This window comes from Anguilla rostrata, chromosome 8 (assembly GCF_018555375.3).
Source record: "Anguilla rostrata isolate EN2019 chromosome 8, ASM1855537v3, whole genome shotgun sequence".
NCBI classification, from domain to species: domain Eukaryota; kingdom Metazoa; phylum Chordata; class Actinopteri; order Anguilliformes; family Anguillidae; genus Anguilla; species Anguilla rostrata.
This window is the reverse complement of record NC_057940.1, coordinates 25679992-25694033: the sequence shown is the minus strand read 5'-3', so window position 1 is coordinate 25694033 and position 14042 is coordinate 25679992. Positions and strand designations below refer to the sequence as shown.

The 14042-nt window shown below is 51.1% G+C and overlaps 1 protein-coding gene across 3 annotated transcripts in view; it reads left to right on the top strand.

Moving 5' to 3' along the window:
• Positions 1-14042, top strand: part of LOC135261242 (serine/threonine-protein phosphatase 2B catalytic subunit gamma isoform-like) — a 47710-nt gene that overhangs the window by 1471 nt on the left and 32197 nt on the right. The gene's annotated exons all lie outside the window — the stretch shown is intronic.

Here is a 14042-nt window from a genome sequence, read left to right as displayed (position 1 = left end):
ATAGCGGCTCAAGTAGCTAGCGATAACTGACAGCTACATTACCTAAATATTCTTGGAATCGTCTGTCTGTTTTCAGATGGATCAGTTGTCTAGCTAGCTTACTTTCACTCGTGTTGTGATTCACAGCCACCACAGTTCCAGTAGCTAGTTTTTTTACTGCAAGGCAGCAAAATTAGTTTGTGGGATTAAACATTTGCATAGTGTATGCATGGTGAAAGGCTTAGATTGCATTCACTCAATCCCAGAGAATGGGATACTTTATGAAATACAGGAGCCTGTGTGACTGACTGAGCTATAACATGGAGTATGAACTGTAGCTAAACCTGTGGGCAAAAAAAAAAAAAAAAAATGTTAAGAATTGCATGTAGTTTCCTTGACCTTATGTTTCATTATGGCACCTGTATTTGATCCCCATTCCTCAGTGGTGTATGAGAATTGCAGGATCCTTCTCACAGACCCGTGTCTCTGCTCTGAGCTCGACTGTGACTGGAGGGAATTTTGTTGGCATGTGCAGGTTGACACCCTTGGCTCTTGACCAGCAGAGGCGAGCCAGGAGAATTTCTGTTTCCTCTGGTGTTTGCAAACTCTCCCTGTGGCTGCGGGGAGAGCGGGAGCCTGCTGAGCTCTGTGGCTGTTCACATGCATGGTGTGGAGCGGAGAACCTTCTGCAGTGAAACATATGTGATCCTCACGCAACTGTTACTATTTCCCTCTCAGTTTGTATCACTGCCAGAGTGCATTGCCCCTGTCGGTCTGAAAGACACAACCGTTTTTGGCCTGGCAGCAAGACCCCCTCTCTCTTCAGTGCCCCTCTGAAAGCATGTGCTCACATTTGGTTTGCATTAAAGTTCCCATGCTTATGTCCCAGGGCCTCAGATTGACTTCTGGGGAAAGTCCCTGGTCCTGGGGTGTTCAGGCGTCCCTGGGAGACGCTGGTTTGACACGATCCCTGAGTCAGAGTAGAGCCGGATTCACGCGAGGCTGTAATTGGATCATTAGTTACAGCAGCGAGCAGGGAGGAGCGGCAGCGTCGGGGGCGTGCGTTCGCGGGGTCAGCTTGTACGAGCGCATCTGGCTGCGCTCGGGTCTTGCGCCCTCGCAGAGCCCTTAGGGGGGGAGACCGTGCCGCCGGCCGAGGGCTTTTCATCGCGCTGTTGGCCACGCCCCCAGGGAGTCGCCTCCAGCCAGACTCCGGCCTCCTCCGAAGATCTCCTGCTGCTCGAGGAGTCACTTGCGCTCTAATGAATAATTAATTGTGCAAATAAGCACGGCTGAGTAATTGAATGGAGAGTCTTTCCCCGGCGTGCGTCCCGGATCAGTCCTGCTTAGAGCAAGCTGCCATGCTGCTTCTGAGGAGAGAGGTATTTAAAGGTGGTGCTGAGCAGCGGGAGTCGCATCAGGGCTCCAGGAGTGGAGCACGGCAGGATCTGGGGAGGGGGGAGGAGGAGGAGGAGGAGGAGCAGACAGCTGCAGCACTTTGCAGAAACACACCCTCTGCATGTTGGCTGTTCCCAGATCATGCCGTGCTGTTGTGCTGTTGGCGGTTCCCTGCTCAGTTTTTTCTGCCGCCCTCTCTCCCCACGCAGACCTGACTCTGCTGGGTGTTTGCCTACTATTACAGACCGTTCCTCTTTAGTTATGAGCTCATAGAACAAGATGTCCGATCTGTCAGATAAACAGTGGCCTGGTTGTTACTGTCATGTTGGCATATGAAGGAACATCTCATTAACCTGAGTGGAGGCAGGCAATGTAAAGTGCAGGTGTAGCAGTACCATGATGGTCCAGGAAAGTGTTACACCTCGCTGTACTTTTTCATCATCCCGGGCGGCCTTCACCTGCGAGCTGGGGCTGAATCCAGGGGGGCAGGCTGAGACGGTGGTCTCTCCTGTGCTATGTCTGAGCTGACTCATCCCCCCCGGTTGACTCGTGACTGTGGAGCGATGCAGTTCTTTGTTGGCCGGGCAGTGCACAACACGAACAGGGTCCGGTGATGCGCACAAATTTGCTTCATTTTTACGTTGTGGTCTCTATAGCAACACTTGTTTGGAGGGCTCGTGTAAAAGGCGGATAGAACGACACTGTTGGGTTCTTGTGACCATTAGCTAGCTGTTCTGGCACCCTGACCTGCCTCGTCATGTGGATTGCCCTGAAGCAGGGATCGCTTGCATACTGGTGGCTGCGCTGCTGTCAACAAGTGCAGGGCAGATATTTGTATTTTGGGCTTGAGGAGAGCTTGAAGTACTGTTGATGTAGGCAACAAAACAAACTGGTTGGGAAGGAGATAGGAGGAAGATAAAGACAGGGGTCAGTGAGCTCCTCCGCAAGAGGACATGGGCACTTGCGATGGCCCTGACCTGGTCCGAATTGAAATTTGTACCAGAGAGAGGCGCCATTCCATCTTGCCATGGCTGGAGGTGCCTTTTCTGAATCAGCCTTTCCTCAAGTAGCATATATGCTGGACTCATTGGTTGCTGTTTTCCCTTTAAGACACCGCTGGGCCTTGGAAGCTGTGCTGTCAGTGCATTGGTGAATTGTAAAAAGCTGCATTGCCTCCAACTAAATGCGACGCTGGCCAAACAGAAGTTAGAGGACAGCGTGTCCGTTTCATGGAGAACTGGCGCCTGATATATCTGCCTTGGGTGACCTGTGACGTTTAGTTACAAGAAACGTTACACGTGCAATGAAAACTGTGGTCCACCTTCACACGTCTGTAAAGGAAGCTGATGTAATGTCTGAACAGATTTTAAGAAGACACTCGAGTCCAATGGCCCGAATCAGCAATGGCCCCACTTAGCTTTTTGGGTCGAGAGGACTGCTTTCTAACTGTGCTTCAATGCAACATTGTGGCTTTTTGTCAGTTCCGGTCAACAAGTGCAAACACACAGAAGATGGCGTTGTGTTTCCACTTTGTAGCAGCCCAAAGGAGCGCTCTTAAAGCCCCCTGCCCCTGATAACACAGGGCCAAGTCAGCCTTGTGGAGTGGCTTTGATAATTGTCTCCTGCGTGCCATGATGGACCCCTGTGCGAGGTTAGTGTGGTAAGGCCACGGGGCGTTCAGTCAGTGCCAGGATACTGTGACTTTGTCGGGGGCCTCGGTGATGTTTGTGTGTTTCTGAGAAACGTTCAGCACGGAGAAGCAAGCCCCATCAGCGATGTGCAAACCGTGCTGTCTGTCACACTCCTACAGCTTTTAGTGTTGGCAGCCAAAAAGCACGAATTGAGAGTAGCCTACAGATTCTTTCAATGTGTCTCTGCTTCTGAAAAGCTGTTTTTGGACGGCAGTTTCTTGCGATGAATAAGTTTGTTTATATAAAAAAAGGAAAACTAAAAATTTTGTACAATTCCACATTTTATGATTTTGCTCTCACTTTCACTTAATGTCATTTTGAGCAATGATTACAGTCTTGGTCGAGAACACACAAGTTCACAACCGTGACGCTGGAGAAGAACCACTGTTAATGACCTCCGTCACCGGACAGCAGGTGTGAACAGACAGGCGTCACTTCAGATTTGGTTTGACGGTCATTTTCTTTGGGGAAAGTATCTGTAGATCTTAAAGCGGGCCAGCTGCATCTGTTTAGTGTAAACTATGCACTTTGGTTTTTGTGAAATTTTGGCAACCTGACTGGAGAAGAAATGACTGGATATTCGAGCTGCAGTGACAGTTGCGACTTGTGAAAGTTTTAGCTTCCGTTAATCCGTTAATCCTGAAATCTGATCCAGTGTATGTTTCCTCTAATGTCCATATGGTATGTTTGCTTTTCAGATTAAAATGAAATAATCCTTGGCATTTTTAACCCTTCCATTTCATCTGCAAATGCAGTTTTGTGTCTCATCCACACTCTGGCATGACTGAGTCACCATAGATTGATCAAGGCCTTTATGTGTACATCATCACAAGGATGTTGAATCAATGAAATAACATCAGTCTTGCTTTGAAACCTTGCAGTTGAATGCACAGCAGAGGAGGAGTGAGGTACAAGCTAAGAGTCCGTAGTTAATCCTCATTAAAATGAGATTATTTTCAGCAACTGCCTGCTACTGTGATTTGATCTGATGATGATACAAGAGGTTCTGCTGCCCTGTGGGCTGAAGGCATCACTGGAGGTTTGAGGGGAGTCGGCAAAACCGAGCTGACAGTTGGTACATTTGATACAATAAACACATGCATGCATGCATACCCACCGAGACGTAGCTCAAATGGCATTTACCCCTCAAGTGGTGGTTATGTCCGTATGAGATCTGATATTGGCTGAGAGGTACAACTGCTGTACGTAGTTTCCTTTGGCAAAGTTGCCTTTACATGTGGAGTTTTAAATGTCTCAGGTGGGTTTGGTTTTTGGCTCTCTCTTTCTGACCTTGATGTTATTAGCCATATGCTCTCTAGGTCTGGTAGACATTTTCAAATGAAATAAACATAATGGAGCTGAATATTGTTTTCTGAAAGATTGGCAGGCTGGAGGCAAGTGGTGATGTAAGCCTTGAAGAGCTCCTTGTGTCATCTTCCATTATTTAAATCGATCATATTGGTTTGTGGTCTGCAGAAGATGGTTTGACACCAGCTATGGATTAGGCCTTATTGTGTAAGAACATGTGTTTCTGGCTTGTGTTATTTCAGTCCCATAGTGCCCTTTGTTGTTCACTTCTGTCTGTCTGTTGGGCAGAAAGAAGAAAAGGCCGCGTTTGCACGAGGACCCCTCTTTATTGTGGTTGCGTGTCAGTGTCTCCTTTAACTAAACATATTTTAGCATGAAATGGGGATTAGTAGGCATAGCGTGAGGCTTGTGTGAGAGCAGTGAAATTGGCACGGTGAATGACAGATTGTCTTGCGTGATGGGTCAGAGGAGAAGCCCTGCCGCTCCCCAAAATGTCACCCCAATTCCAGCACCACCCTGCACCTCACAGGGGGTAGGATTTGGCTCCGGGAATGAAAGACAGAGTAATCTTGGTGCCGAAAGCTGGGACTTCTTAGGATGAGTTAAGAGAAATAAGTAAGAGACTATGTGAAAACGGGCAAAGGACACTCCCAACTGCTGTATCTCGACCAAGCGACCGCGTCTAGATGAGCACCAGGGACCCGAGAGAGAAACTCTTAGACGGCCCTGTTTATGGAGATAGTGTCCAGAGGAAAGCGCTCTGTCTTTGTCAGAAGAGTGAGGAGACATTGCCTGGCTAAATCAGCAGGCTAACGCGGCGCTGTCGAGGGGAGATTACTTGTTGTGGTTGTCGAGCGGCCGCCCCGTTTCCCTGACGCCGCCTCGCCTGTGGCCTTAATAAGTTCATTTACATTCACGGTCACTCTTGGGAGGCAGAACGCGAACAGGAAATGACAGCCTCTAAAAGGAGGGAAAAAAAGTTTCTGTCTGTTGTCCGACACATAAACAGAACGCCTTTGTTCTGGAGCGGCACGGTTTGGAGGCTGAATTTGAGGCCATTAGAAGGCATCACGAGGCTGTCTGTTAGCGCTCTGTGTGTAGCCTACCCGCTTGTACTAATGTTTGTCTTCAGCATCACCTACGGACATGGTACAGCTCCCTTCACTAGACATGGCACAGTCTCTCTGTAGATAACATCAGGTGTCGGCCTCATCCAGGCTTATTTCTGAAGAATTTGTTTGTTTTAAGAAGCAGCGGAAGAAAGATTCTTTTTTTTTTAGGCCTTTGTGAAAGTGTTTTTTTTTTATTTTGATGGGCTCCCCAGTAACAGTGAGTTTCCCCAGTTTCCCCACATACAGGCCCACTTTGCCTCCTTGCTTTTGGCCTTGACTTGAGAATGCTGATCATACGGGACATGCGTAGGCCTCTGAAAGTGTCCACAGTCATTTCAGGAGGGGTTTAGGAGCATTTTCAGATGGTCATGCCCATGAGGGCCTGGAGGTCTAGTGAGAGGTAAAGAAGCTGTGGGCCTGCCGGCCTTCTTTCGGCATGGGAGGCCCAGGACGTTCCCGGACTCTGGGGCAGTACGGGCGGCAGCGAGCTCTGCAGTCATCGCCTCATGCTCATGACCGCAAGCGCAGCGCGGAGACGACGTCCGCCGAGCGCCGGATATTAGTCAGGGACAAATATTTAGCCTCATCATAACCGGCATAGTCTGCTTCTGTTTCATTTGCAGAACCCACCAGAAGTGTCTTTTGTAAGGTCCAAGTATATGTGTTACAGATAGTGTGTGCTGTCAGTCTATTAATAGGAATACAAATACTAGGCAGCCTAGGTGTTGGACATCTGTAGATGATTAATCTGGATCTATAGGAAATGCAGGATGTTGAGAATTGAACCGGTTCAGAGTCCTTTCTGAAGGGGACACCAGTGCCAGGAAGGATCTGACCTGATTTTGTCTAATTAGATGGCTGTTCTAATTTTTTTTATTTATTTGAGAATGACTCCTAACATCATGTTTAATGCATTTTTGATTTGCCTGTTTTAGTTCTCGCTAAATGTTGAGTACTAATTAGTTTACCACATAAAGATAAACCTTTGTCTAATTTATGAACTCTAGGTATTTTATGTTCTGTTGTGATTGTGTTGTGTTCAAAGGACAGCATTGTTCTACACAGTAGCACAATTACACTTATAAATAATTAAGGAGTGTGATTGATTTTTAATATGACTTTGTGATACTCTTATGGATACTAATAAGGAATTTCCTTTGTCATGTGTAATCCCTGTAAAATACTTGCTACTTGCATTTTCTAGCATTGAGGAAACCATGTGTCTCCATATAAATAAATGTACCCTCTGGAAAAAATTGTGTTACTATAGAGAACTAGGCAAAAATATAGGGTAAATAGTGATAGAAAGTGTTCAGAGGCGTGTTGGGCTGTTTGAAATGTTTTATGTGTCTGTCGGTCTGTTTCAAAAGCTGCTGTGGCGTCAAAACTAGGCTTTGGGAGCGAGGGTGAGAAGCAGTACATTTACACTTCTGTGTGTGTGAGTGAGAGTGTGTGTGTGTGTGTGTGTGTGCGCGTGAGTGAGAGTATGTGTGTGTGTGTGTGCGTGTGTGTGTGTGAGAGTATGTGTGCGTGTGTTTGTGTGAGAGAGTGTGTGCGTGTGAGAGAGTATGTGTGCGTGTGTTTGTGTGAGAGAGAGTGTGTGTGTGTGAGAGAGCGCGTGTGTGTGTGTGTGTGTGTGTGAAAGAGAGTGAGAATATGTGTGTGTGTGTGTGTGCGTGTGCGTGTGAGAGAGAGTGTGTGTGTGTGAGAGAGCATATGTGTGTGTGTGTGAAAGAGAGTGAGACAGAGAGAGAGACAGAGACAGAGAGAGGAATACTTGATTGTCCAGTGCTCTGAACCGCCATTGATTGGTGTAATCTGGTCCAGAGTTCATCCGATGACGTAGCCCTTGGAAACAGCACAGGAAAATCAAGATCAGTGTTTATCATAATACAGTAAACCTGCCAAGTGACCTATGCCTGATAGTCACACATACGGGTGACGTGCTCCTTCTCTACAGTCCCTTATTTGACACTGTTTAAAAATCCCCCCCCTGCATGTTGTGCGGTAGAGTTGCTGTATAAGAGAAATGGCCCTGTATTTGGCACGGGCTCAGTGTCCTTGTGCAATGTACATGTGCACTTGTGAGCACATGGCCAGTGTTTGTAATAATCGGGGTCTTTCAGTCTGAAAAATAACTGCAAGCAATTAACTGTCCGCAAAGAGCTGGGCTGGAAAAACTGTTTCTGCTTTCTCATCCAGACCAAAACAGGACTGTTCGTGTGTGTGTCTGCGTGCTTGCGTGTGTGTGTCTGCGTGCGTGCGTGTGTGTGTCTGCGTGCGTGCATGAGCGTGAGTAAGTCCCTGCGTGTGTCTGTGTGTGTATGTGAGAGAGTGAGAGTGACTGGGCGAGCCAGCCGCACGTGGCTCCCGCTGCACCATGTGACGCGACGGAGGCCCACAAAGAGCTCCCATTCCGGCTAATTATCTAATTGGAGTGAGTGATCTCGTGTGTGATTAGAGCGCTTTGGGAGCGAGCGTGTAATGACACGCTGCACAGCCCTCCCCTCTCTCTGTGCGCCTGCTGCTCGCTCGCTCCTCACTGCGGGGGACGCGAACCCGGGGCTCCCCCGTGTGCCCCCCCCCCCCCGGGGGCCGCAGCCCGGTCCAGCTGACCCCCACGCTCCTGGGCCTGAGTGTCCAGGGTCCCCTGTTCTGTTTATAGGAGTGACCAGCGGGCCTTCTGTGAAACAAGGGGCAGTCGGGTTCATACAGATTGCCTTAGCTCCATGTCACCGCTCAGCGTGAGAGATGAGCTCATGTAGCTGTTTGTGTTTTAACTGCGTCTGTTCAGTTTATTCCACATTAGTCCGTTTCGCTCACTGACCACAGGCAAACCTGTCACATCAGATTGCGTAGTGCTTCCTTCTGAACTGTTTTACTGTGTGTAGGCTATATCTGTGTGTGTGTGCGTGTATGTGTGTGTGTGGGTGTGGTGTGCGTGTGTTTGTGTACATGCGTATGTCTGTGCGTGCGTGCGTGTGTATGTCTGTGCGTGTGTGCGTATGTAAGTGTACGTGCATGTGTATGTCTGTGTGTACGTGCATGTGTATGTCTGTGTGCGTGTGTGTGTGTGTATATGTGTGTGCGTGTCTGTGTGTACGTGCGTGTGTATGTCTGTGTGTGCGTGGGCGTGTGTTTGTGCATGGCTGCTTGGGGCATTTGTTGCATGTGTCTAATGGCTTCCTGTGTTAAAGCTCGGCTCTGTAGCTCTCAGCTCCTTCCCCTGCCCTACGCGCTGTGCTGTCTGTAAACACGCGGCCCTGCGCTGCTGCAGGGAGAGCTGGGAAGGTTCCCGGGCGCGTTATAGGCCAGCTTCCCGCAGAGTGTCGCTCGCTGACGCCAGGCCGTGCGACGGTGATGCAGTCGCACGGCGTGTCATCTGGCAGGGGCTGACGCATCAGTCACAGGACACGCCCTCTGGCCCATTGCGTCCCGATGTGTCAAACGCGATGCTGATCCTGCCCCCAGGCCCGGCGACCGGCTCATCTGTGCCTGAGCCCCGCCCCCGTCGGCTCTTCCGCTGCTTTTCTCACTTTTGCGAGAGCTGAAGGCGGGTGTGACTGACACCGCCGCTCTACCTCACGCTGCGTCCCGTGCACTGAGCCCCACGCACTGAGCCCCACGCACTGAGCCCCACGCACTGAGCCCCACGCACTGAGCCCCGTGCACTGAGCCCCACACACTGAGCCCCACGCACTGAGCCCCACGCACTGAGCCCCGCGCACTGAGCCCCGCGCACTGAGCCCGTCATCTCTGTTCAAGCCCGGCAAGCTCTGGTTGATGCGTCTGGGCGTGCACACTCGCACGTATGAATTCATGCATCGGCGCGTGTCTGTGCGTGCTTGTGTTAGCTAGGGAACCTCTGATCGGTGGAATCCTCACTGGGGGCTGTTCCGCTGTGTCCACCCTCTGTTTAGGCCTCAGACAGGCCTGGGGGCGGGGCTTGCACGCTCCAGAATTCCTTAATATTAATGAGCTCGTCAGCACGCACACGAACATGCAGCGTATGAGCAATTCAATCGTGAATAAGATTGATGCCCGCGGTCTGAAGCGGGAAGAGAGAGAGGCCAAGGCACAGCATTCACAGTGCAGTCACTTCAGCTTTTATCAGAGCTGGGTCTGCGTTTGGCGTCAGGTGATCTGATGGCAGGCCTGCGTGTCTCTGTGTATGGCTGCAGTCTTCCACCCAGTCCAGTGTACAGAAGGCAGGCTGCTCTTGGAGAAGCTGCTACCCGTTTTCTTTCTTTGTTAGTCAGACACATTGCACGTGTCCTTGGGCTGTTTCATTAGTGAAATATGTCATTTCCGCTGCTGCCTGTTTGCTTAGCAGAGGCTTTTATCTGGTGCAGCTAACATAGCTCACATTGTTTAAGCATCATCCATCCATCCATCCACCCGGGCTGCAGGGTGCTCACCGGAGTGAAAGGTGTCCTTTTCTCAAGCAGCCCCCGTCAGCCTATTGGTCACAACTTTTGTGCTGTGTTAGTTGCACATTATGCCTACAAGATGGGAAACCAATACAAGGAGAGGCATATTTTTGAACATACACTTTTATCATCTGGGGGTTGACGTATGTGGTATGCAATCTTATGTCATAACAACAAGCGTATCTAAAAATAGATGTGTAGTGTACCTAAAAATAGATACAATAGCTTTGTCATGCCATGCGTGCATATTTGCATAGCACATGTCAAACCATGTTTATAATAATTTTGTTTGAATAAAATTAAGTCATACAATTTGGAGAAATGTGACTAAAAGGAATTTTGATTCTGATGGATAATTTACAATAAAGTGCTAATAAAAAAAGACCTTTTTAGAGAGGGACCTTAGATGCGCATAGTTTTAGCTTTATCCTGTCAAGATGCTGGAACTCCCCGAATGCGTGCGTGGAAAAAGGAAAGGGTAAAACTAACTTAACTGGCTAAACCTTTTATACCGATGTCAGGACTGCAGGTTATTTGGCAAAAACACTAGACAGTCCTCTTATGAAGAGGCCAGTCCCATCTCTTTTTATTCACTATATTCCTTCCGGAGGAAATGACACGTTCCGTTCGCACCAAGGAACCAGTGATGAAACGAAAGTGGCGTGTCCGTCAGCTAAGAGCACAGCTACAACCCGTATGACCCACCGACTTCCACGTGTTGTGTTTGAGGCTGTGATGTAAGCTGTGTCCCTTGTTCTTTGGGCTTTAGGTCCAGCCAGATTGTATTATGTAACATCCGAATAAAAGACACAGAATGCAAAAACAATCCCAGTTTAATGAATGACAGCATGTTGAGACTGGGGACGTGACACGTGCGTCAGCACGGTGTTTTACTCTAAAGCAGAGGCGTCAAACTTTAGCCCGCGGGGTCTGCTGGGATTCCTGTTTTCCTTCCAATCAGCAGCCAATTAAGGCCTTGAGAACACAGCGTCTGGACGCTCTGGCCGATCAGTGACTTAAATGAATCACCCGTGCCGAAACGCACAGAACACCAGCAGACGCTGCGGCCCTCCAGGACTGGAGTTTGAGCCCCTCCTCTGGAGAGATGTGGGTCAAAGGGTTTCTGCGGTTGATAATGGTTATACAGATCAGATCTGTTTGGGCCAGGTTCCCAGAACTGGACTCCCCGAGTTCATGACCTGCAGTCGCCGTCTTCGCTCCGCGGGCTTAGTGTTGCACAAGCGCGCGCTGTTCCCGGAAGGCTGATCCCCGATCAGTTACGGGAAGAGCGAGTCATTCTCCGCGGGGCCCGGGAAGAGAGCCGACGCGCGGGCGCTCACATCTGGACTCCTCTGGAACAGCTGCAGGGCCGAGCCTGGCCGAAGCCCCGCCCACACGTGACCTTTGCCGCCGGGGGAGGACTCGGGGTGAAATCGCCCCCGGCGACGGTTCCCCCTGAGGCTGCCGGGGCAGAGCCGTTGGGCCGCCCGCACCCGATCTCCGTCCGTGCCGCGGGACCCGGGAGAGCTCCTGGGCACCGGGCGGGGCCCGGGCCTTAAATAAACAGCCCCTGAGCCTGGAATCCCGGGCTAATAGGGGCTTTGCCTAATCTCCCCTTCTTAGCGCTCATACACAGCTTACAGACCTTTTCGCGGCCTGGCTCGTGGGCCCGGAGAACGCTTACCGTTTATTTATACCGCGCTCGTCAGAGCGCAGCAGCTTGTCCCGATCAGCGGCCGGCCCAGCGGGAGAGCTGCCCGAGCCAGCCGGGGGCGGGCCAGGTGTGTGCCAGTAACCCATATCCCCTCCCCCCCACGGGGCCCAGACTCCTCCCACTGCCAGCTGGCAGGACACCCACAGGAAGTCAGAGGCTGAACTAACAAACGCTGCCTTATGGCAGCGCAGTGGGATTTAGCTGAATGGGCTCTCACTCAGTCTGAAATAGATTACAGCCGCCTTCCAAACGGCCGTGCCTCTCGCTCGTTGAGTTTCCGAGCACGCAGCTCCCCCAAGGAAACGGCAGTGCCTTTGTTTTGCCACTAGATGGCGCAGTCATAGCCTTTTCAGCATCGTCATAGCCTCCCCACTGCGAGGGTCCAGTTAACCCTTGGGCTGTTTTACCACATGGCACTAATCCGTTGAATACATCCACTCAGTGCTTTATGTAAAGATGCTGCACAAATGCATTTCCCCATCTTTAGAGTATGGCTGAAATAAAAAGGAAATGGCTCATATGAATTGAGGCAGCAGAGAGGGTAGAGAGATGTGGCTGGGAACTGCAACCTCTGTATCGGGGACAGGACTCACAACTGCAGTCTTTTAGCTCAGAGATGACTGAGTGTGGGACAAAGAGGAGTCAAAGCCCCGCCCCCTCACTGACCCCCCCTCCAATCACAGCAGCAGACAGCCCAGATCCGAGCGCTGCCCCTGTCTGCTCCTCCGCTTTGCCCTCGGAGGAGACGGGGTCTCGGCGGGCGAGCGCGCCATCCCCTCCCTGGATCTCAGCCGCTGGCCAGGCGTCAAAGAGGGGACGCCCGGGGGTCCGGGGCCCCCGCCGTGCTCTTAGATCTGGGGCCCGCGCCGGGGATCGCAGCCGAGGAGGGGACCCCCTCCCCCCATCAAAGGGGCGGCCCCCGTGGCGGGCGGCGCTCTGCGGTTAGCGTGACGGCCGGCCCTGATCCGCCGCTCCGATTATGCGTCCTGGCGCTGCGGCGCTGCGGCGGTCTCCGTGAGCTCCGCTGGCACGCAGGCGGCGGGCGTGCTCTCAGACGGGCTCGCGTGCGCCGAGACCAGAGGACCGCAGGACGACCGCATCCTCAGCCAGGCATCTGCCTTCAATAGAGATAACCGCTGTTCTGTCTTAGTAAATGGCGGCTCGTTATGAATGTTAAAAACTGTCAGGGCTAACCGCTGAAGCACTCACTCTGCACAAGTGCTTGTGTGGAGTTCTGCTCTGAACTGAAGAAGAACTGCTTGATTTGTGTGGTGTTCCTCCTGAGATTGCACTTGAGTAGTTGAGACACGCGCACACACACACCCACACACGCACACACACACGCACACGCACACGTTGCACTCCTCTCCGGAATCTGCTTGAAAATAGGATATCTGTAGTTAAAGTGCACTCGTGTGAAGTGAGGTCATTTCATTGGCTGATTTTTTCACTGGGCGAGACCCTGAGGGACGACTGCCGTTTGTTGGTGTGCTGTAATGTGTTGGTGGGTGTAATGACTGAGGGGGGGTGTGTGTGTGTGTGTGTGTGTGTGTCTGTGTGTGTGTGTCTGTGTGTCTGTGTCTGTGTGTGTGTCTGTGTGTCTGTGTGTCTGTGTGTCTGTGTCTGTGTCTGTGTCTGTGTCTGTGTCTGTGTCTGTGTCTGTGTCTGTGTCTGTGTGTGTGTGTTTGTGTGTGTGTGTGTGTGCATGTCTGTGTCTGTCTGTCTGTGTGTCTGTGTCTGTGCCTGTGTCTTTGTCTGTGTCTGTGTCTGTGTCTGTGTGTGCGCTCAGGCCCAGTGCTGCTCGGCCCCTGGGGCTGTTCTGGCAGCCGTCCCCCCGCTGGAATACGCAGCGAATGTTTCTCTGTGCGTGAGGGTAATTGGAACCGTTTGTTGCCGTGTCTGGGGAATCCTTGGATTTTACTGGGAATCTGAAAGCATGCAAACCCCCGCCCCCCCCTTCTCTCTCTCTCTCTCTCTCTCTCTCTCACTCACACACTCTCTCTCTCTCTCACTCACACACTCTCTCTCTCTTTCCCCCTCTCAGTCTCTCTCCCCTACTTTCTCTTTCTCTGACCTCTGGCTGGTTAGCGGGATTTAGCTTCATTGAATTAGCTGCATATAAAAGAGCGGGTCGTAGTAATGACGCTGAAATGGAGATTTGTAGCCGGATCAGCAGGCTGTCCCAGCTGCGGTGCCTTGTTTAAAGCTCTCGCTGAATAGCGTGTGCGCTGTGTCACTGATCGCGCTGACCGCGTTCCGCAGCCGGGCGTGAGTTCTCACCTTACCGCTAACTTCAGGGCCCTGAGGCTGCGGCGGGCTTTCCTTCGAGCGCAACCGCACTCGCTCTCGCTGTGCGCCGCCCCTCAGAATCAGACCAGAGCATTGATCATGTCCTTATATGGCCGCTGCT